This window comes from Glandiceps talaboti, chromosome 3 (genome assembly GCF_964340395.1).
Source record: "Glandiceps talaboti chromosome 3, keGlaTala1.1, whole genome shotgun sequence".
Taxonomy (NCBI): Eukaryota; Metazoa; Hemichordata; class Enteropneusta; family Spengelidae; genus Glandiceps; species Glandiceps talaboti.
This window is the reverse complement of record NC_135551.1, coordinates 25,538,125-25,561,241: the sequence shown is the minus strand read 5'-3', so window position 1 is coordinate 25,561,241 and position 23,117 is coordinate 25,538,125. Positions and strand designations below refer to the sequence as shown.

Sequence of the window (23,117 nt, the reverse complement as noted above, 5' to 3'; positions counted from 1 at the left end):
TGTGTTTGTGTATGATTGTCTATTTGTTCTCATCGAGAGACACCAGCGAAAAAACATGATTTTCAGAAGGATTGAAAAGTGTTTGTTTTCGCCAAGAAAACAAATCATGTACAACTGGGGAAAAAAGTCGAAAAAGCCAACTTATGCTTGCATATATTAAGATAATGACAGTGAGAACGGATGTTTTATCCTTCATCTTAAAGTTACTGATTTGTCGGTAGTGATTTGTCACGAACCCTTTCTCACTCCAATTATAATACTGGTCTAGAAATTTCATTTTTGTTATCGATTTCAAACTTTGGAATCCCCGTGCAGAGCTCTTTGACAAACTCAGCAAAGATGCATCTAATTATTGTTGATGTTCCCATGACAACAGCATCTCCCCTTTTGTCTCTACGCATTAATTAATTCTTAGTGCCAGGTTGTTTTTCAGGAGTCTTTTAAAAAGCAATTCTAACTTTAATTCATCAATATACAAACTCATTCGTATCTAGCTATTGATGCAGCATGCGTCTATTTGGAACGTGGAGTGGCAAAATTTCAACTCATTTCAGTTGTTGGTTTTTTGTTTCAGGTAGCATCATCTATAATTCCGATAAAATCCGGTAGGTTTGGGGTAAGTGGCATTCCATTACAGTACTTCCTTGGATTTTAAATCCAGGAAATCTATTTTTCCATGGTTTCATACGACCCCCTACAACGAAGACGTCTTGTTTGTGTCAATCCGATTAATGATGGAATAGCTGGGAGACGTTTTCACCACCAGTCGAGATTTCCACGCTAAAGTGGTCAATTTCTACAATGGGATAATCTTATTAAAGGAACAGACTTGTCTGAGCATTAAGTTACCTCAGGCAAGTACCTTGTCAATTTCATATTGTTTCCATCGGCACTTCAAAGTTACATACAATACGTACCGTCATTGCAGTGGAGGATGGGGGGGGGGGGTAAGAGACAAAGGGAAGGGAGGGAAGAGAGAGGAAGGGGTAAGCCTGACAGACAAAGAAACAAAACACGACAGACAGAGCAAGACACACAAGAGAAAGAGACAGCGAAAGATGGAGAGACCGGTATTATTGTAGATGCAATTTTTGTTTTGTCCTCGAATAACGACATTATGAGAGAGAGAGAGAGAGAGAGAGAGAGAGAGAGAGAGAGAGAGAGAGAGAGAGAGAGAGAGAGAGAGAGAGAGAGAGAGAGAGAGAGAGAGAGAGAGAGAGAGAGAGAGAGAGAGAGAGAGAGAGAGAGAGAGAGAGAGAGAGAGAGAGAGAGAGAGAGAGAGGGAGGGCGAGAGAGTTTGTGTATCAAGGCGCAAGGCTAGACTAGTTTTTACGTCAGTCCATTGAGAAACCAAACTACAGAATGTCTTCATTTTAGCAAAATACTACACAGCCCTGTCTATAGCCTTGAGTACCGCATGCTAATCTAGAATTCATTCGATAATTTCATTTTTCTATCGACAAATTTTATAAATACATCATACTTCCAGTTACTTTTTTGTTTATTAGATCAGGAAGATTTTAATTTGCATAAACAAGACAGTGCTAAGTTGTCTAGTGGCCGATGAACCATAATTGGCCGCTCGATATCAATTCTGATTGACTTGTGCACTGTAATGTATTTACATTTCAGTCGATTATAGCAGACAAATTAAATCACTCTTACATTTATTTACACAAACGGAGTTTAATAAACGAAACGTTCCGTCGGCTTTAAAAATGATCTTATTTTTCTACCAATTTTGCTACAGAGAGTGCGACTTCACATGTTCAAAATCGAATATATCTCATTTACCGCCAGTTTTTGTGTGTTTTTTTCCGCCACTTTCGAGTTAATATCACTCAATAAACTTATAACCAATGGTTAACCAAAGGATTACAATACTTCTTATTTTTTAGTGGGCTTCATATCAATAATTTATACATTTAAACGTTTTGATTTTAACCACCATCTAAATCTCCCTGCCGCCACCCCCCCCCTCTCTCTCTCTCTCTCTCTCTCTCTCTCTCTCTCTCTCTCTCTCTCTCTCTCTCTCTCTCTCTCTCTCTCTCTAATAATTTACAATTACGTAGCCATTAATTAATATGATAATATTTCTGTTTACAATACTCATTATGATATCATGTTTTTTAAAGAGCGAAATATATACAATATTAGGGGTACGCTTATATCTCTATCTTACACTCAATGTTCAGGTCGTACTCTCTGGTTTCTCTTTTACATGTATGGCGTCTAAGGCGTTTTTTTTTACATTACCGAAGTATATTGATGTAAAACAATGAAATAACATTTTTGTTAATGGAAACACGTCGACGTTCAATGTCATTCCTTAATTGTGCCCAGTCACATGAATACATGATACGCGACAATGAATCTGGCTGAAAGTGTGCTCTCTCTCCCTCCCCCGTCCCCCATCCTCCATCCCCCTTGTCACCTAGACGTTACGTGAAATAATATCGAGAAGTTATGCTCAGGCGATTGTGAAGAGGACAACGGCCTTTAGATAATTTTCATGTATGTGACCTGTGTTTTACTCCCCGTAGGGTGCAATGAATCTACCGGTAAATGCAGACAGCTATTGTAAACATTATTGTATGGAGGAGGGTGGGGAGTATCTACTAAATACAGGACAAAGAGTATGTCAGTGAGTGAGTGAGTAAACCTATCTGAGATATGAAGTTTGGAATATCCGCTGACTGACTGTAAAACCTATGTATACTTACAGGAAATCGGACACGTCGGTAAAATAACTTGGTTTTGTGGAGGGGGTGGGGTGGGTAGCGTGTTTAATAAATACACGTCTTACTCAATCGCATCATCACGTAGTGGTATAACTACGTCAGCAGTTAGCTAGAGCGCTTTAAAGGTGTTGGTGTCGTTAGCACCGTGTGTTTGATTCATGGCATACAGCATGCAGCTGGCGAATGAAGGCTTCTATTTGGTGCCAAACAAAAATGTCATGTGTAGGGGTCAATGCATTGTTCCCCATCATATAATGCTCCTCAGTGTGTTCTATGTACGATGAATGGCTCTCATCGCTTTGCTGCCGAGTACCAACTCACAGCAGCACAATAAATCGGTTTTGTTAATTGCCTCATTAGGGAGTCACCGATCCTATAGCTTAAAGCTGCAAATGGCTATGGAATAGACGCAGTGAGATTCCGACTTATTTATATATTCCGTTGTCTTGAATGTTTTCAAGATTGATTCTCACATTTCATCACTAAATATTTTGCGCCTGGGTGATATAGCCAGATTATCAACACGGAAGTAATGTTTTCACTGTAATGATATTAGAGGCTTTTAAATTTGATTTCACTTAAATATCAAATTTGCAAACTATTCGTATTATTTCAGGCTATAAACAAGTGATATGAATTGCACTAATTTACTTAAAGCGTTCTAACTGTTTGATTGTTCTAAACTTCGAAGCAGTTTTCAGTAACACATACACACACAAAAATACTATCGGCAGATCGATTTGATTTATTTGTGTAATTAAAACATCGAATCCCGCATTTTATGGGACCAACCTTTTTCCATTTTCAAACCATACGAGTTAGTTTTTCACCCGCTGAGTCAATTGTCCGATACGGCGCATTTAGAAGCCTCCCGGCTACAGCTGTCAATAGGTCTGCATACGTACCGTAAAAATCGCCCTAAGCGAGCCAACACAACAATACATACACAAAATCTACAATCCACCCCTTAATGCGTTTAAATATCGACTTATACATCTTTTTTCCCAAAACTTTTAACGCAAAATTAAATCTCGGCAGATTACGTGTATGCTCAGATTAACTAATCGATTTTTTAGTTATTGTAAATTCAGTTTTAATTAAATTTCATTCAGTTTTACCCCTCTGGAATCTATTATAACTTTGTCTTAGTGTAAATATAAGGTTGATCATGATCAATTTTGGAGTGCCTACACCAAATTTAGGTTCCATTGTTAAAGTTAAACTTAAGTACGTGTATTTCAACTTCAGACACTATTTTTTCACTATCAACATTTTACATACAAAACTCTCTTAAAGTGGCCATATGGATGAGAATTTGGTATTCATTTTGGATTTTATTTGATAAAACAGCTTCACTAAGTTTTTCTACTTGAAAAAATAATGTGAAATAACATATTCCAAGTCTATGTTCACAACTCAATAAACGGCAAAACATTAAACAATGTGTAAAATGTTTGTTATTGTACGTACAATAACAAACATTTTACACATTGTTTAAACTTTTTGCACTTTTTGCATCTTTTTGCAATGTATTTAGTTATGAACATGGACTTGGTATATGTTATTTCACATTATTTTTTCAAGTAGAAAAACTTAGTGAAGCTGTTTTATCAAATAAAAATCCAAAATAAATACCAAATTCTCATCCATATGGCCAATTTGAAACTTCACTAGTATCGTACGCGTGTCTTGAGGTGAGTTTAAAGTAACCCTTTGCGTTGTTTAGATTCCAATTTTAGTGACAAGTCTTGAAACACTCAAAAATTATACTTTCATTTATTTGACTTTAAGATATATTATGTCACGAGGACAAATATCCCTAACATTTCTCAAATATATGACATATATGAGCTAATTACAGGTCCTTTTGAAATAATAAAGAAAGTTGGGGTCCACAGTCTTGTTTTCAGGGAAATTCCCCTAGAGTTAACTCAGTCGTTGTCGGCCATATTGGATTCGGTGGCCATATTGGATTCTAAAATGGCTTAATTTTGATATACAATTTTCACCTCTATTTAAAAAGTTTTTATGGCGATCCCTCATTTTTCTTGATTTGAACCGAGGTTTGGTTTGGGTTTTCATGAACAGAGTTAAAGAAAAACTTTAAATAGTTTATTTCTGAGGTGTATTCTACATCATTATATGGATCTCATGAATAGTAGTGTTGTGTCGCTAATGAGAACTTATTCATATGATACAAAAATAAGTCATAAAACAGTTCAGATCTGGACTATACTTCTTTGAACCCACGCTTTATAATCGTATACTAGAATATACATGAAAAAAGAAAAACATATTCAAGTGGGCTTGTAAATGTTGGAATAAAATCCCGTCAAGTTGGATATCAGTGACGAAACTAAATCCGATGCTAGCAGCAATCCAAATGTTAAAAAAGGTGTGCTTACGTGACGTAGTACGTATGTTCCTCAGAAATAAAACTTTTAAATTTGTTATGTTACTTTGTGCAAAAAACTCGAATCCATTCTCAGTTAATCGTGATACAAAATGAGGGAATCATCGTACAATTTATTGAACTAGAGGCCATGATAGAAATGAAGCCATGTTAGAATCAAATATGGCCACCTATTATATACATATTGAATCAAATATGGCCACATCATATTCTAAGCTTATCATAATGTTTGTCGATTTTCTTGAAAACAAGACAGTAAATGTCCAAATTTCTTATCTTATTTCAAAAGGACCAGGGTCAAGCTTTCAACTACTTAAAAATTGAGCTATGATAAAGTTTGGAAAGATTTCTAGAACTTTGTGAAATTGGTCCCCGAGGCGAATTCTTTGCTACTAATTCTACGCTACTGATAATGCAATCACCAGTGACATAGATTTGTAATCTTGATCTGTGAAAACAGAGACTTTTCTTCATTATTGCTAATGTTTGCGTAATTACAGTGACGTGAAAGATATTTTCTTTATAACTTTATTTTCACGTAAAAAATAAACCAAAATCATCCCACCAACTTGAGGAACTTTTGGAATTAAAATAAATAAATATATAGTTCATGCATAAAAAAAACGTCTCTGCGATTTTGGTGTCGTTGACAAATTTGGCATATACTTATAAATATTACGTCATCGAATTCTTAATTTAACGTAGAGTGTGCCTCGGGGACGAATTACACTGAAAATTACAGTTCTTAAAATATCTCCAAACTTTCGCATGTGGAAGGTTCTTTCCGGTCCTTTTGGGATAATAAAAGAAATTTTGTGAACCACGGTATTCGGCGGCCATATTGGATTCTAAAATGGCTTAATTTGATGACATATTGACCATTATTTCAAAATGTTGTACGGTGACCCCTGATTTCTTTTTCATGATTTAACTGAGAATGTGTCAGACCTCAGTTTCTTGAACAAAGTAACAGCAGAAAGTTTAAACAGTCTATTTTCGAGGTACATTTCATCATGTTAACTGACAGATCTTTCATTTACAATTCTTGAACAAACGTACTTCAGTAAGTAGAATAGTATATGTAGTTCTTCATATGAAACACACAATAGACAAAAATAATAAATAAATAAGTAAATAAAAACACTTGATCCAGATTGTACCTCTTTAAGTCCATGTTTAATGTTCGTAAATTGTCATTCAGACAAATATTTTGTTTTAATTTATTTTTAATAATGACAAAAATTAATTTAGTCTGAAAATGACGTCACTGGATAATGTATGCATACAATTTTATAATGGTTCTATAAATAACAACTAAAATGCTTTGTGGGTAAAAATGTTAATTCGTAGTTCACATGAATCTTAAATATCCCCAATTTTTTACTCGTGGCCCTTCAAATAATACGACGTTACTTGAACAGAATGAAAGCATGGCTATTTCTGGACACTATCCCGTTGTTTCAACACATCTTCATTTACCAGTGTTGTAGACATTGCCGCGGGCATGAACTCATCTTGTGTCGTCATACACTCCGTCATGTCGTCAATGTGAACTTTACAGACACACATTCGAACGATAAGCAATGATTGAAAACTATCTTCTGGTAATCAACAGACAAAGTTAATTAGAAAGCCAGAACATTTCCTATTTTAAGTGATTTTCTACTCGCTCCATCGATCAATATCAGGTGGCCGAGTACGCGGCTACAAATGTCAGACTCATTTCCGCCTGATTGGAAAACGACGAAATCTGATTTGTTGACTGGGACTTTGATTGACAGGTGAGTTGATTGACCGGTGACTGGAAATTGAAACAAGGAAATCTCATTGGGAAATACAAGTAATCAACAGTCCCCCTGGTTTTGGAAGTTGTGTCATAGTAACAATTTGACTTTAAACAATCAACTCCAATTAGTTGTTACAAAGTATTCTCTAACCTATGCTGATTAATGAAAAGTGTCCGAGTATTCACCCAGTATTCCAATCGCCGTTTATCAGTCCTAATATGGCTGCCTATCCATCGTTATCAGCGCTCACCCGTATTTAATATCAAAGGCGACAATATCTCTGCCTTCTACTTGGAAGTGAAGTGTAGCACTCGTAATCGGATCCGATATGATCTCGTATCTGACGAGAATTAAAGCGGCATGATATGAATACGGCATCGCGACCTTTGAACTCCATCTCTGCAGCACCTGCTCACGGGGCTACTATCCGAACTCTCAATGGGTTGAAGAAAAGAATAGAACACACGCATCGATTAGGCAGTTGAGTTAGTGTTGTGGAAAATGACACCCCGTTGTAGTAATTCGATTTATTCCGATGGATAAGCCAAACAAGTCTCGGCAATGAACACAAGGAAAACATCTCTATAACAACGGCTAATCATATTAGTGACATTGTAGTAACATTGGAGTTTGATAAGTAAAAGAAATTGAATCCTCGATGTGGACTGATTGTGTTGATCTATCTTATTATCGAAAAGGTTTCAAAACCGAGAACTCGTCTATCGTCAAATCTCTGATTTTAGCAAATATATTAATATTACATATGCTTCTAAGCTCATTATATATATATATATATATATATATATATATATATATATATATATATATATATATATATATATATATATATATATATGTGTGTGTGTGTGTGTGTGTGTGTGTGTGTGTGTGTGTGTGTGTATCTGTCTGTCTGTATATGTGTTAAGGTGCCTGTCAGCTTGGCATTCTGTCTGTCTGTCTGTCTGTCCGTATACTTATATGAGTGAGTATGTATGTATGTATGTATGTATGTATGTATGTATGTATGTATGTATGTATGTATGTATGTATGTATGTATGTATGTAACTATGTATGTATGTATGTATGTATGTATGTATGTATGTATGTATGTATGTATGTATGTATGTATGTATGTATGTATGTATGTATGTATGTATGTATGTATGTATGTATGTATGTATGTATGTATGTATGTATGTATGTATGTATGCATGCATGCATGTATGTATGTATGTATGTATGTATGTATGTATGTATATGCAATTATTGAATGTGTACATGTACATCTAGGCTAACATATTCTCATTTTATGCCAAGAAATCAAACCTAATTAGCGGATCCTTGCTGATCTTTCCCTGTTGTAAAATCGAATTTGAAAACTTAAAAGTCAATTTTGCGTTGAAAGGTCGGAAACAATCCAAGCTGTATTTAAAAATTGTCATACAAGTTTTTCGCCATCAACGTTTAAGAGTGACATTTTTGGCGCCAAACGACACTCGCTGCTAACAGGCAATCGGCAACGGATCTGACGCACGACACAAGATATCGTTTTTCTACTATTCCGTCATAGATACGACCAAATGTTCGATCACGCTTCGATATCGTAAAACAGTCTGGGGGAGTACATTTGGCGCCAAATTTATAGTAAACGACGGTAGCGTACACGGAGAACGTGAAGTATATCTATCATCGCTGATAAAATCGAACCGTTGGATATCGCTACGGTCGCAATGAAAGATTAATGCTGTCACATCGTGGCACAGAGTTATTGATACAGTCTTAACTTAGCCTATCATTGACCTCTGAACTCTACTACAGTAAATCAAAATTTATCTAGATGCTACTTGAGTAAATGTAATACTACGTTTTACTTTAATAGTTCGATGTTAGTATGACTTATCCCTTGTACATTGAAAATAGATCAGCTTTAATTTGTACGGCAATATCTACGCTAGTGTGTCACTCTCAGCTGTAACGTGGAAGCTGACGACATAATATTGATGTCATTTTTATTTCCCGGTTTGGCGCCAAACGTTCGCCCTAAATTTTCGACAATTTAGAAAAACTGTCATATGATTTAGTCGATTTGGAATATTTGGTAGTTTTATTGCTGTTTCCATGGAAAAGTCTTTTTTTTTTCGTGCAATAAAAATGACGAATAATAGATTCTACTCAGCAGGGGAGTTATAGTTTATACACTAAAATGTGTAAAGTACAGAATTATTGTCAGAACTTTAAAGCGAGTGTAACAAAAAGGTTGACTGTTATGATGAATGAGGCAAACACACACCGACACACACACACACACACACACACACACACGCATACACACTCATACATCCTGCCTGCCTACTCTCTCTCTCTCTCTCTCTCTCTCTCTCTCTCTCTCTCTCTCTCTCTCTCTCTCTTTCTCTTTCTCATTCTCTCTCTTCTTGTCTCACCTCTCACCAACAAACTCAAACTTAAACACTTGAAGGTTATCCTTATTTTTTTAAATACATTTTCACTTGATAAAAGTTAACTTTGCTGTTCTAGTCTGGAATTTTCATGTACAGGTTTCCTAGGCAACGGTTCGTTGACGTTTGCTGGATCAAGGTCCTGAAGGCCCTTTCTTCCTTTGCTTATTTGCATAAATTAACCTCAGCTTAATTCAGTGTATAATGTACAGGCTAGTTTGTGATGTAGTCGACCACGTTGATGAGTCTTAAACTTTATTGGGTGATTTGTAAGTTCGTAGTCTGTGTCTTCGCTAACAAGCACTTAGGCTCAATGAAGCAGAAATGGTTGGATTGCTAGAGTGGAACAAAGTCATGTAATCGTCTTGCCGTTTCTGATTGGTCGGGACATCACACTTACCTCTTCTGAGATTCAAAAATCTTGTATCTCCGCGCACATCCGTGTTTATCCCTTATTGACTCCACTGATGCGTGTCTATTAAACATGCCAGTAAAAAGTCACCGGCAATTTCATCATGTTTTCATCGGTGATATTTGCCAACGGCTTACCGTACGGTTGAACAACAAGAAACTTTTACCCTTTGTAAAGAAATAAAAGAACACGGATACTGCTATCTGTAAAGGGATTTTGACAACATCGCAAGAAAATTAAGTCCTATTTGTATTTAGATAAGAAAGCTAAAGGATAAAAGATAAATATAATTTCCATCAGGAAGTAATATGTAGGATTTATATAGACGTCAAAATGGATTGGGTTGGGAGGGGGTACATGGAAAAGAGGGGTGCATGTGAGTATGTAAGAGAGGGGAGAGATGAACAGACTGACAAGGGAGTTAGAGAACAAACGTTAGAGCAATAGTAAGAAACGCCGGGAGACAGAACGGGACAGATAGAGAGATTGAGCGATTGAGAGACGTAAGTAGAAAGAAGGAGTGGGATCAAAAGGAGAACGGAACAAACAAGAGAGAGAGTAAGAGAGAGAGAGAGAGAGAGAGAGAGAGAGAGAGAGAGAGAGAGAGAGAGAGAGAGAGAGAGAGAGAGAGAGAGAGAGAGAGAGAGAGCGAGCGTATGTGTGTATGTTTGGTTGTGTGTGTGTGTGTGCCACGGTGTGTGTGTGTGTGTGTGTGTGTGTGTGTGTGTGTGTGTGTGTGTGTGTGGAGGGGGAGTGTTAGTGAGAGTATATGTTCAGTCAAATCCTGAATATCAAGCTAGTCAGTGATTTATAAATTCGAGTAATAGTTTGATTACCTGATAATGAGACTATTAACTGAAATGAATATTAAACAACATACATTGTGGTCAATTATAGACATAATTCATAAATTCATAATCAGGAGGCGTACATTTTAAAATGAGAGAAAAAACCCCAATAATTTCGTCCATAAATTGTCTTCTTATGGAGAAAACCGAACAAGATATTCATCTTGACAAATTAAAGACTTGACAATGTAATGTTTAAAAAAAATTATATTCAGGGACGTTTGTTAAACACTAGGAAAATTAAAGCAACAAAATATGTATTTTAGGATAGAGTCAAATTATACAAAACACTTTTTGACTTATTTTGTCTTTCGTATTAATCGACAATTATATTAATTTTCTCCGTATAAAGCGTAAAATGGAATCCAAACATAACCAGAAGCGTGCAGAAATACTAAAGATATTTGTCAAATATCTGAAATTCGAGAACAAAAATAAAATAAAAATGCATTTACAGAATCTTTGAATGAACCTAAGAGTGGAAACGAATATTGTACTAAGAAAATATAAATGATTATCATGTACGTACTGTGCTCACATTCAACAATGACAGTGATTACAGAGTATTCCTCAAACGCAGGTCAAAGTTCACGCGAAGTTCGAAATTCTCCGAGGCTGATTGAGGCATTGAAATTAATAACAATTGTCAGAACTGTAGTCTAAAAATTCGTCAAAATTACAGCCCATCTGCTCATGTACGTCATGCTTGCGCCTAATCACCATAATTTTTTTAACGTAGGCACATTTGAAATAAATTCTAAAATATTTGACGATTTTGAACTTGAAAGAAATATATGAGAATGTTAACATCATTCTATACCCAGAGGGAGGAAAATTTTTTGAAAATAGAATGTTTTAAAAGGAAATACATCTTTTTTTCTTTTTGACGAAAGTAAGTTTTTCCCAAGGCAGCATTTCACCTACAGCGTTTAGGTTTGCCAACAAGGGTGCACTTTACATTGGATTCAGATCAGAATGTCACGTATTCTTAATCACAATGTCTGTCTTCATTTGTCTCTTTTTCCTTTTAACTTTACGATTTACATTTGTGTAAATTAACTTGTTTGACGTGCTTCATGGCCAAGATATATTTGAACTCGTTCATCTCGGCATTTTGGGTGCAAAATTTCACCTTAAATATTGAATCCCACGAAAGGTCATTTCACAGAACGATTTAATTAAATATGTTCTCTTTGTTCGTTCCAGGTCGATAATAAAAATTTCGTGCCATCGCCATGGTAACCAAATGGTTAAGGAAGGACTTGTTTTCATCGAAGGTGAAGTTTAAGTTTTGTAGACAGGTTATATCGGATGACAGTCGCTCGGAATTTGGTCGATGATAGAACGGCAGGTGATTGGGAAAGGTGTGTAAAAAATGAAGAACACAATTGCTATGTTTGAGTTTTTCGAGCCTTTTCCCTTTGGGAATGTCAAGCTTTTCTATTCTCAACCGAGACCATCATGATAAACGAGGGCAGGGGTCACGACTACTGCGCAAATAGGTCTGAAAAGCGATTGACCGCTGGCTACTGTGATAAAAAGGAAAATAAAAGAGCTGTTTAGAAATGGATGGGTAACGAGGGAAAAGGGATCAGCGAGGCGGTGAAAGTGCGTCGAAATGTAAACAGACACACAAACACGGGGAGTAATACCAGATACAAATTGATTGTCTAGTCAGGATACATGGGCGGCTGATGGTTGTAAATTATGAACGAGCCAAAAAAGCAAAGAACAAAACAGAAAATATGTTATATCCTCCCCCGCTATGTCACTCTCGAACATAGATGTGATTTGTAGCCTTCTTTCTATCTCGACACAGTTCACGACACATGACAGAATCGTTCAAGTTGACATGATAAATACCGTGACGTTATTCACAATTGTTACAAATTCCTTTGAATGCCAAGCTGTATTTCGTACTACGTATTTCCCCGCAGAAGTTATTTGAACAAAAATGGACGTCTTTCTGGTTTTGAATATTTTAAAAGCACGTATTGCTACTTGTAAATATTCGGTTTTAATTACAAACATTTACTAAAACATATTCAGCACTTATATATATATAAACATATATATATATATATATATATATATATATATATATATATATATATATATATATATACATATATATATATATATATATCCATTTTGAACATTTTAATAAGTTACGATCAAAAGCTTTTCGATAACAATCTACCATAATTTATGATCGTATCTGTCATTCTGAAATAAGATTGAAATTTGTCAAAAAAATCACGAAAGGTCAAGAAACTTGTTCAACTTATTTGGGCGGGAAAATTGTGGCACCGAACACTGACATTTAAAATCAAATAAAAGGCATCACCATTTTACAATCTTATCCAGGTATCAGTAAAAAAGGTACACTGATGATACAGTGTCGTTTTGGCGCTGTTGAAATCGAAGGATGGATGAGAAATGATTTTAAAAGCGTGAACGATGCATCTATCATGGTCAAAATAACGAAGTGCAATCTGGACTAATGCCCGTCACGTGACAAATACATCATTCTCACTCTCATATCGATTTCTATAAATCTTACTCTTTTTTGTTTAATTTTCTGTTGAGATACATTCTTCAGCTTGCTGCCTTTGTATTCATAGCTCTTAATTGCAAGACAGTGCCAGGGGGCGTATGAGACACAAAGTTTTAATGACGGAGCTCCTGTCACTGAATTATGGGCAGTGATGTAGATATTTCGTGGTGAGGGTTGTGTGGTGTCTTATTACAGGTTTGCAAATCCTCCATACCTCACGACCTTTACCATAACTTCAGTGGATCATTGTGAATATATTCAGAAAAGCACTATAGCTCCAAAAATCCAAATCGAGCTAAAAACATGTATGCATACACATATGCACACACACACACACACACACACACACACACACACACACACACACACACTCACTCACACACACATACACATACACACATAATGTACATACATACATACATACATACATACATACATACATACATACATACGTACATACATACGTACATACATACATACATACATACATACATACATACATACATACATACATACATAAGCACGAAATGGGTAACTAAAGTCAAAGAAAAAAATATACATTTTTTCCCATCCGAACACCACTGGTTGCAGTAGAAGCCAAAAATAGCATTAAATGTTGATACCTTATAAAACAAAACAATTATCACCTTTGGCTTTAATGTCGTATACCTCGATAAGAATAGCAGCAATTTTAGAAAAACACAGCGTGACGTTACGTGTCAGTTTCAAATTTCGCCACCGGCCATATGCGGGTACACAAAAGTTGTGTTTTCCGACTTGACTATGGTTGATTTCATAAGTTGAATTAATGGTATACCGACATGGTATAAGGTTACATAATTGGACAATGGTTATAATTAAAGTACCAAATGCCACACATTGTGATCTCCGAATGTCTTTTAAACGTCCACTAGCGTTTTTTTTTTGCACCGAAAAGATGGAACTCAGAACCAACAGTCTTAATAAGCATGAATGTCTGTTAAACTAGTGTGTGGGTACATGGAAATGATTTCAGTGGTAGCCGTGTGTTGTTAAGCGGTGTGATTTAATTTGATTACAAACACTTGACTGTGTTCGACAAGGACCAGTAGTAGCAACAGGTCGTTGTAATGTGCCATTCTACAAAATTAATGAAATATTCAACGACTTACTCAGCCACTTTGTAAACGTACTGTTTACATTAAAAAGTGGTGACCCAGTTATACAAGACTTGTAGTCAGGTCAATTTAAAGAAGACTCTCGAGGGACAATCTCCGACTTAACGTCAGTACGACGTTGGTCAAGTTTTAGAACTGACACTTCTTTTTCAAATACAAAAAAAAAATCAGAAGGATGCAGAATTAACTAAACTGATGGTTGCCCACCTCTCTATTGAAATGTGATTGTATTGTAGTGAATTACACCACCGTATGGTATGGCGGACTATGAAATAAACATCGAAATATACACTACACTAATTGCGGGTTCGCTGCAAACGTTATTAACTATATCATTTGTGCAGTATCTCATTACGTATTCACCTACTACGTACCAAAGCCAGCCATCTGGATAAAAAATATACAATTTCCACACCACTCCAATTAAACTAATAATCACTATCTCTGTCAGTCTCGAAACAAACTAAACAGAATATGTGGTGAATTGAATTGAAGAGAGGGGGTCGTTGTTAGACAAGATATATATTGCAGAAGCTGTTGGAAATAATACGATTGGTAACAATGTGCTAACTGGGAAAAACGACTGTCATTGTTTTCCAATTTTATTTTAATATGTAATAAATGGAAAACGTGTCTTTTTTATTCCCATGGAAATTAAGGAACGGTACAGATGTAGTGTACTGAGATGACATCCATTGTTAAGTCGTGATGGGAAAATAAGACGGAAATTTTTTTTCTTTCTAAATTAATGATACGTGCATTCTGATGGTCTTGTGAATAAATTGAAGTCAAAAATATCATGTCAGTTACACTGATGACGTCAAGAGAGTAGAAACGGATATGGTTCGTGTTTGTGGTTTAGATAGAAAATGTTTGAGATAGTAGTATTTGTACTCCACCAGTATATGTTAGCTCTATTGAGAGATACGTTCTTCGGAAGTCGAGTTGATTAAGAAATATTTGTTTTATTTCTATACCCTTTTCCTACCAACGAATCTGCTGTCCACTGTTACACAATTACGGGACCGAGAAAAGAAGTTTCGTAACTGTTGCAACCCCTTGGCCAGTGGTGGCGTCTTTTGTCAACCCTTTTTGTCAAGACCAAGCCAGATTCACGCCTATCCTGACCACCATCGTGGAGTTGAATATTTCGGACATAAGTTGGATTATGCTATGTATTCGTCAGGCATTGGTCCTAGAAGAGTGCGTTTTGCGTATTTAATATATTCCATTAAAAAAACATGAAACACTTCAAATATTCTAGAACTTGTACCAGGTGGACGACTTAACAAAGTCCTTAGTAAATATCAAAGGTGTACCAGATATTGTTTCCATGGAAGTCACTAATGTATTTAACTATCCAGTTCAAATACACTGGCGGCCATTTTGAAAACAAAATGTTATCAAATTTCAGAATACATAGTTGTTTCTTGATTTTGAACACGGAATGGTTTTGTTGATCTTAGGAAAGGTTGGTTTACCGTTGTGTTATGCGGCCATGCTGCCACTTGTTAAGACGTGTGGAGATTGACTTTTAAAGCAAATATCCTTAAAAAGTCATGAACCTGAATTAAATTTAAAGCAACGACCAACGTTTAATTTCTTTATCTCTCTATTCTAAAATTAAATTCATGTGGCAAAAAGAAATTACAGAAGATTTTTTTTATTAATTGTACACTTTAGTTTGATGGAAAAGTGGTCAGAACATTTGGAAAGGAATTCTGCATTTTTTGTCATATTTTGTTTTAAATTATAGTCAAAGAAACGTCTTAGAAGTGTTCCCAGTTTACAATTTGCCATACCGCTTTCTTTTCAAGGTGGGTGAACTTTTTACGTATCTTTATTTGAAAAATGAAAACTTCACCTCACTGAACGAAAAGTTCAGTTTGCTGAGAAGCTCTTCTGTTTGGTATATTGAAATTTTCTCTCCACCACACATTTTAGTGATAAGAATTTCACTAAAATGAAAGGATTTTTTTTCAGTCCTGCTGGACATCTCTTCCTTTTGATGAATTCGGTTGTCCTTTCCCCCAAAAAAATTGAGGTATGACAGTTTCATAACATGTAAATAAGAAATACTGGGGATGATGTACACCTAAATATCTCATTCTATCACTATTAAACGAACATAACAATTTCCGAGTATACCAAAACGAGACAATAAACGTGATGTACGAATTATCCGTAACAGTACTTTATTACATACATAGTGAAAATAAAGCAAGGGAATATAATAGTCTGGCAGGAAGTTTGAAGCAGACGACATGCTATCAAAATGACACTGAAAAATCCTATTCCTAATCCCAATGTGTTTAAAAGATAGACTACTTTACAACTGGCGGGGAACGTTATCAGGTATTGAATTGAGTTATAAATCATGACAGCGACTCTGACACGAAGCCGAGAGTATATAGTTCACCGACACAGCATACCAGCTAAGACCAGACAGTGTCGACAAATAAAGTGAACTATAACCACAATCCGCTAACCTAGTCAATGCCCAACCATTGTGTACGGACAAAGAAAGGTGATACAGGAGTCAAACTGTGCGAATAAATCTCATTTGGACAAAATTGATGGACCGGGTGAAAAGGGTCTTCGTATTGTGTGTGTCTCTGTAGAAAGATGCCCCTTGGACCGAAAATAGCTTAACATTTCGTAATATTCTGTAAGAATTTGAAACTTAGAGAGTTACCCATTTATATGGAAAGAATGTATTGCAAAGGAAATGGTGTTATTATTGTTGTTCCATCGTTTTGGCACCAGGGCTCGAAATAACTTCGATGGAATAAAAGTCAACGAGGCACATTTTACAGGGGCATAAAAACCTATGCTCCGCTACTCATTAGGAATTTTTTTTCAACTGTGTAGGATCTCCTCAAGTAAAAAAAATTGTATGTTCATTGTTAAAGGTTGGACGATGGAGTGCTGTCATCCACATTACACATTAAAGGTACGAGTGACTCTATCCAAACAGTTGGACAGCCTTTAGTCTGTGGAGACGACCACACATAAATGTGCCGACACTTACGAACAAAGTGAACACAAACAGCGGCTGCTGTGAAAGGGACACAGAGCTGGAGGGTGAACGCCACAGAAAGACGGACTTCTGTGCTAGGTAATTAAACCGGTGGCGTGCACCCCTCCGGGAATCAAAAACAAACACACTGGAGAGGAGAAGTAGAAAACAACGGTGAATGCTTTTGCATCAGTGACATATCCAATCGGATGGAGTCTGGCAGGTAACCGTGGAGTGACTCATTACGAAAACAGACTACTACCTGGCCTACCTTCTGCTTTTCTAACCCTATACGCTTTGATAAGAATCATTCATGCTTCAGTCGATCACAAAAAAACCTAGCTGCATGCATGCTTGATCACACACAATCCACTAGCACAGAGCAGACACTAGCATCTACATGCATATACACGTACAATGGACATGTCTCTGGTGACTAGGGGTCAGATCACAGCTATGAACCTATATTTAGTAAGATGAATCCCCTTAATGCGTTTTTCGACTCACAAGCCCAAAATATTTGAGACCCCTCATTTCCTGAGGAACTGGACCCCGGTGGACTCTCTCCATCAATCTATCGGAACTAGAAACCGGTATGTTGCTCCAGGGCACGTAACACTGGAACTCTGCTGTCGCTTTGAGAAGATCCTCCCCAAGTCAAAATTCTACTGGTATGAGAAATTGTGCAGTACACTCGAACATGATTACTAAAAATAATGATAACAGTTATTAGTATTCTCCAAGGATGCAATCGTTAGAAATATTGTTTCCACTTTTAACAAAATTTCGATGTTATCAATTTTGTTTGCCATTTTTCAAAGATCGAAATATTGGAGGATGGACTTCAATTTCGTCGATCGATAAGATCCCAAAGTGAAGTGTGGTGTTAGTTGGCAGAATATACACAGAACTGTGTCGTTGGTAAAATTATACCCTCCTTAGTATAACATTTTCAGATTTCGTTTTCTACCTCAAAAGGGTCGAAGAGAAAAAAAACAACGCTGTGTGCTGTGAATCGAAATTTAAATCGAGTTGAAATGCACGTTAAATAGATGTACAGAGTCACAATTTGGAACACACAAGGAGGACAGAAAAAAAAGTGGGGGAAATATTCAGAAACATCAATTAGCAAGGACTTATCGGTATGAGAAAGAAAAGAAAAGAACGGGGTTTGTTTCCCTGGGCGACCCCATTACTCGGAGTGATTTCAAAACACGCGTTGAAATCGACAAGGGAAATGTACCACACTTCATGTTGTGTTCATCAATGAGTCTGCTTTACACGTATCCATGCTTAAAAATCAATGGATATATTCTGTAATTCAATGTATATCATGTTAACACGTATGACTGCACACCAAGTTAGTAATATGCACTGATCTCACATGAAACAACACTCGGGGATTTCCGCTTTGTCCATTTCAAGCATTTCAGTCATTCCTGCCATGTTGATTTCTTAAAACAATATGCATTCAGCGTGTTCCTTTCATCAAATAACATTTTGGCTCCAGAATGATCAAATACTACCTATAATGGGTTTTCAGTCTAGAGGGCGGTAGAACTATAGCATTCTTGTCAAAAATAAATATAAATATAAATTTAAACTTAAATAAACATGAGAAAAAATTATTTTGTTTTAATTGGTGAACCGCATTTTAAACTTGTACGCTGCGAGACTGTGTACTGTACATGTGTCTATGTGTATTACTGAATCTAAGAATAGTTCACATTCTGTCTTTGAAAATGCATACAAGATTTTAGTCAGGTTATTTTCTCATGGTTTTGGCATTCTATAGAAATAAGATTGCTGTGGATGAAAAAAATATATACCATCATTTGATATTTGTATGTATGAAGTGTTGTCACAATTTGTTAGGAGCAGCAAAGTAGGTAAAATCTACCTAAGTTCTCCCATCCACACCAGACAGTTCCCCAGCAAAATTATGGTTGATTACAAATAGCTCAGTACAAGTCTTACCACATTCCTATTTGTGTAACCAGGGGTTGTGTAAAACCTTTGTGAGAGCAATGACCAGGGTAAACCTTATGAGGGAGTTTGAAAAGATACAACACATTCATAAGAGGGTCGGTACTACATTACTGTCGAGCATCCGAGACTAGTTTTAATGTCAGGGAGTGATGTCATCCCGACAAAGGTTCATTTCTCACCCCAGGCCAGATCCATTATAACCAATTAAGGATTATGAAATGAACAATATCATGAAATTTACAAGACCTCACCCTAGGCCTTTAGTCAGTTTGAATAAAGTGTAATGTACTACAAAATATTTTTATGGTTTTGGCATACCTCTTTTGGAATAAATCAAACACCGGAAAAATCAACTTCCACATGTATTTATGATCAGCACACATTAATACTTTCACGCACAATGTATATTTCATATTTCAAGCAAAATTATGAAACAGACAATATCATGAGAAGATTTCAATTTTAGTTAATTTGAATAAAGTGTATCTACTAAAACATTTTCTATGGTTTTGGCGTACTTTTTTTAATAAATAAAAAACCGGAAGAATCAACTTCCACACAGTCTATCAGCACACACGTATGCTTTCACCGTGTATAGTATGTCATAAACAAAACCATGACATGAACAACATCATGACAAAAATACAAGAGATTTCATCCTATATGTTTAAGTCTATTCGAATAACGTGTATGTGGTGCCTACATAACATTTTACGGTTCTTTTTTAAAAAAAAAAGAGTAAATGAAACACCGGAAAGAACAACCTCCACGTGTACTTTGTTAACAGTTTACAATCATACATACATATTTCATGTACATGTCGTCCTAAACACATTTCATAAATCGGATCGCTTTACTTGATTTTGGGGAAAAGCTGGCAAGTCATCTTGACTTTGATTAGTTGAAGTACAAACACAGATAAAACAAACACAGTTTGTGGAACAAAGTTTGAAATTGACGAGTTGTCATTTAATTTCAGGTTGATTTCATGTTTTCAATTATGAAGTCTTATCTTGCGAAATGTACATTAGGATGAGCTTTCCGCACGAATTACATATCAAAGTATGAAAACGAACATCCAAAAATATCCATAAATTAGTGGTAAAAATTGCGATTCCGTGTCAAATATGAATGGCCCCTTGTCAATTAATAAAAACCATGCCAAGGTATGTAAGCACTGGCTATGAAACATTAATTTCTTTCAGAGTTTGGCATAGCGTTGTCGGTAGGAGTGACGCCGATGCATTAGTCATACATTTATTCACTATAGCGTTGATTTCAGAAATTCTCGCACAGTGTACACGGGAGGGTTAAATCTACTTTAAACTTCACCCAGCCGAAAATTCTTACTAGCTCACTGATTCTGGCAACTCCCACGACAATTTTAGATAGGACATGAGCTGAAAATAAATGCAATCAAATAAACGCAGAAATCGTTACGATAACAGCTTTATCACAAATTTAAACTTATACCCTTCTCCTGTTCAACATTTTCTCCTTCTATTTTTTTTCCTTCTAAGAATAGATCTGGCTGAAATGAGGTGACGAGTTTGGAGACTGCGAATGTAACACTGATTATTCCAGTGGAATGTTGTGACGACATACCAATTGTTTTGTCAGTGATGTGACGAGTTGATTGATTTCTTCAAAGGAGGAAGATGTCCGGTGCATTTGACGACTTGTGTAAAGACATGCGGGGTTCATCCATCAAACATTCCGTGAGGATGCTGTGGAAAAGAAAGAAAAAAAACTCTGGAATATCAGACATTCCCTAGGAAACGATATTTGCAGACATTGTGATTATTGAAATTTATGTAAATGATTGGTTTTTTTTCTGACCGCTTTGACCATTTATCGGAATGCAATTTGGTTATTACGAATGTCAATTAATAGAAGCGAATTAAAAAAGAAGATTTTTACTAAATCTGAACTGACAATGTATGTATTTACATTTTGTGCTCATTTCAGTAATATATGTAGTTATATTTTATGTTCATTTCCACAATGTATGTAGTTACATCTTATGTTCATTTCAACGTACAATGTATGTATTTACATTCTGTGCTCATTTCAACAATGTATGTATTTACATTTTATGTCCATTCCAGCAATTTGTTTACATTTTATATCCATTTCAGCAATGTATGCCGCAATGTATGTATTTACATTTTATGTTCATTTCAACAATGTATGTATTTACATTTATGCTCATTTCAACAATGTATGTATTTACATTTTATGTCCATTTCAGCAATTTGGGTTTACATTTTATATCCATTTCAGCAATGTATGCCTCAATGTTTGTATTTACATTTTATGTTCATTTCAACCGTTATGCTACAAGATAACTAAGTTTAGAGACATGACACAATCTGTTGTGTTCACACAATTCATAAATCAGGCTATTATTTTGATAACGATTAAAACATAATATTGTCATTTTCCTTGATCTTTTAAATCCTGTATACACAAAATATATAATAAATATTTCATTGTAACATTTTCAATGTTTTCAAACATTTTAAAACTGAAAGTCAATAAAAAATGAAATACATTTTTTTCTTAAAATGTCCACTGATCTAAGTAATTTTATTGAAATATGAAACGTTAATAATTACTGTTCATTTCAACGATTGAACGGTAAATGAGATTGCGGTCGTAGCAATTTACATGTATGTATTTCAAAATTATTTTCTGATATTTTCAATAATGTTTATAATATTGAATATTGATTTGAATGTGTTTCACATTTTTGATCATTTTATTCATTTTTTTTAAATGTGTTATTTTGGTGAAAGGAAATTTACTCTTTAATTCATGCATAAACTGATTCTATTGCAGCATCAGCTGTTTTTACAACAGACAGACAGACAGTTTTTACAACAATAAACTCTAGTATTTTATTTGTATTATCGCAACAGTTTTATTATTTGATGAAATTTTGATCACAAAATTAGACTGAAATTTTTTTTATCAGATCCTTTCTGATTGCATTTTATATTCATTTAAACCGGAAAAAGTGGAATGTTTTCTTTTTCAGATTTGTTACATTTTCTTGGTCGATTAAAATGCTGTTGGTATGGAATAGACATGTATACTTTCATAACAGTATTTTAATGATGTCTAAAGCAATTGACATTAAAGAGAATACTGTAAAAACCTAGATATTTTCATTACTAGAAAATGTGCATTTTTGTAGTGTTCAGCTGGTTCTCATAAAATAATTTTTTACTAATTACAAGACTGGTATGATACATAACTACATTGTGTTCGTGTACAAGAAGGCATTTTAGTCACTACTTATTTTTGCGCGTTTTTGTTTTCCAGCAAAAATAAGTCTTTAGCGAAAATTTCCAGATTTACAATATGTCTGAATTTCTTGTATTTTAAGCGATGGAGTATCTTATAAAATTAACAAAAATCCATATTTTTTATTGTCATATTATATAATAAAGTAAAGTAAAGTAACATTTGCAAAAATGAACTCTGTCTGTAGTTTCATGATAATGTCTGCAAAGTTAACATGAAACAGAACAGATTCGTAACATTGTATTTCATCTTTTCAACGATACTGCCGACGGTATCTAATTAATATCTACAAGAAGAGGAGTGACTTTATATTTTCTTATCTTTACAGCTATACTATTCATAAAATAGTAAATTTTAAGTGAAACGAATATATTTGTTTTTTGAACATACCCAAGTTTTCGAAACAGTAGTTTATTGATGTATATCGA

The 23,117-nt window shown here is 35.3% G+C and overlaps 1 protein-coding gene across 4 annotated transcripts in view; it reads right to left on the bottom strand.

Moving 5' to 3' along the window:
• Positions 1-20,127: 20,127 nt before the first annotated feature.
• Positions 20,128-23,117, bottom strand: part of LOC144453975 (POU domain, class 3, transcription factor 4-like) — a 49,984-nt gene continuing 46,994 nt past the window's right edge. For all 4 annotated transcript variants that reach the window (XR_013482468.1, XR_013482466.1, XR_013482467.1 and 1 more), the window contains exon 2: positions 20,128-21,107. The gene's annotated coding sequence lies outside the window, so the exon portion shown is untranslated. The remainder of the gene's footprint in view (positions 21,108-23,117) is intronic.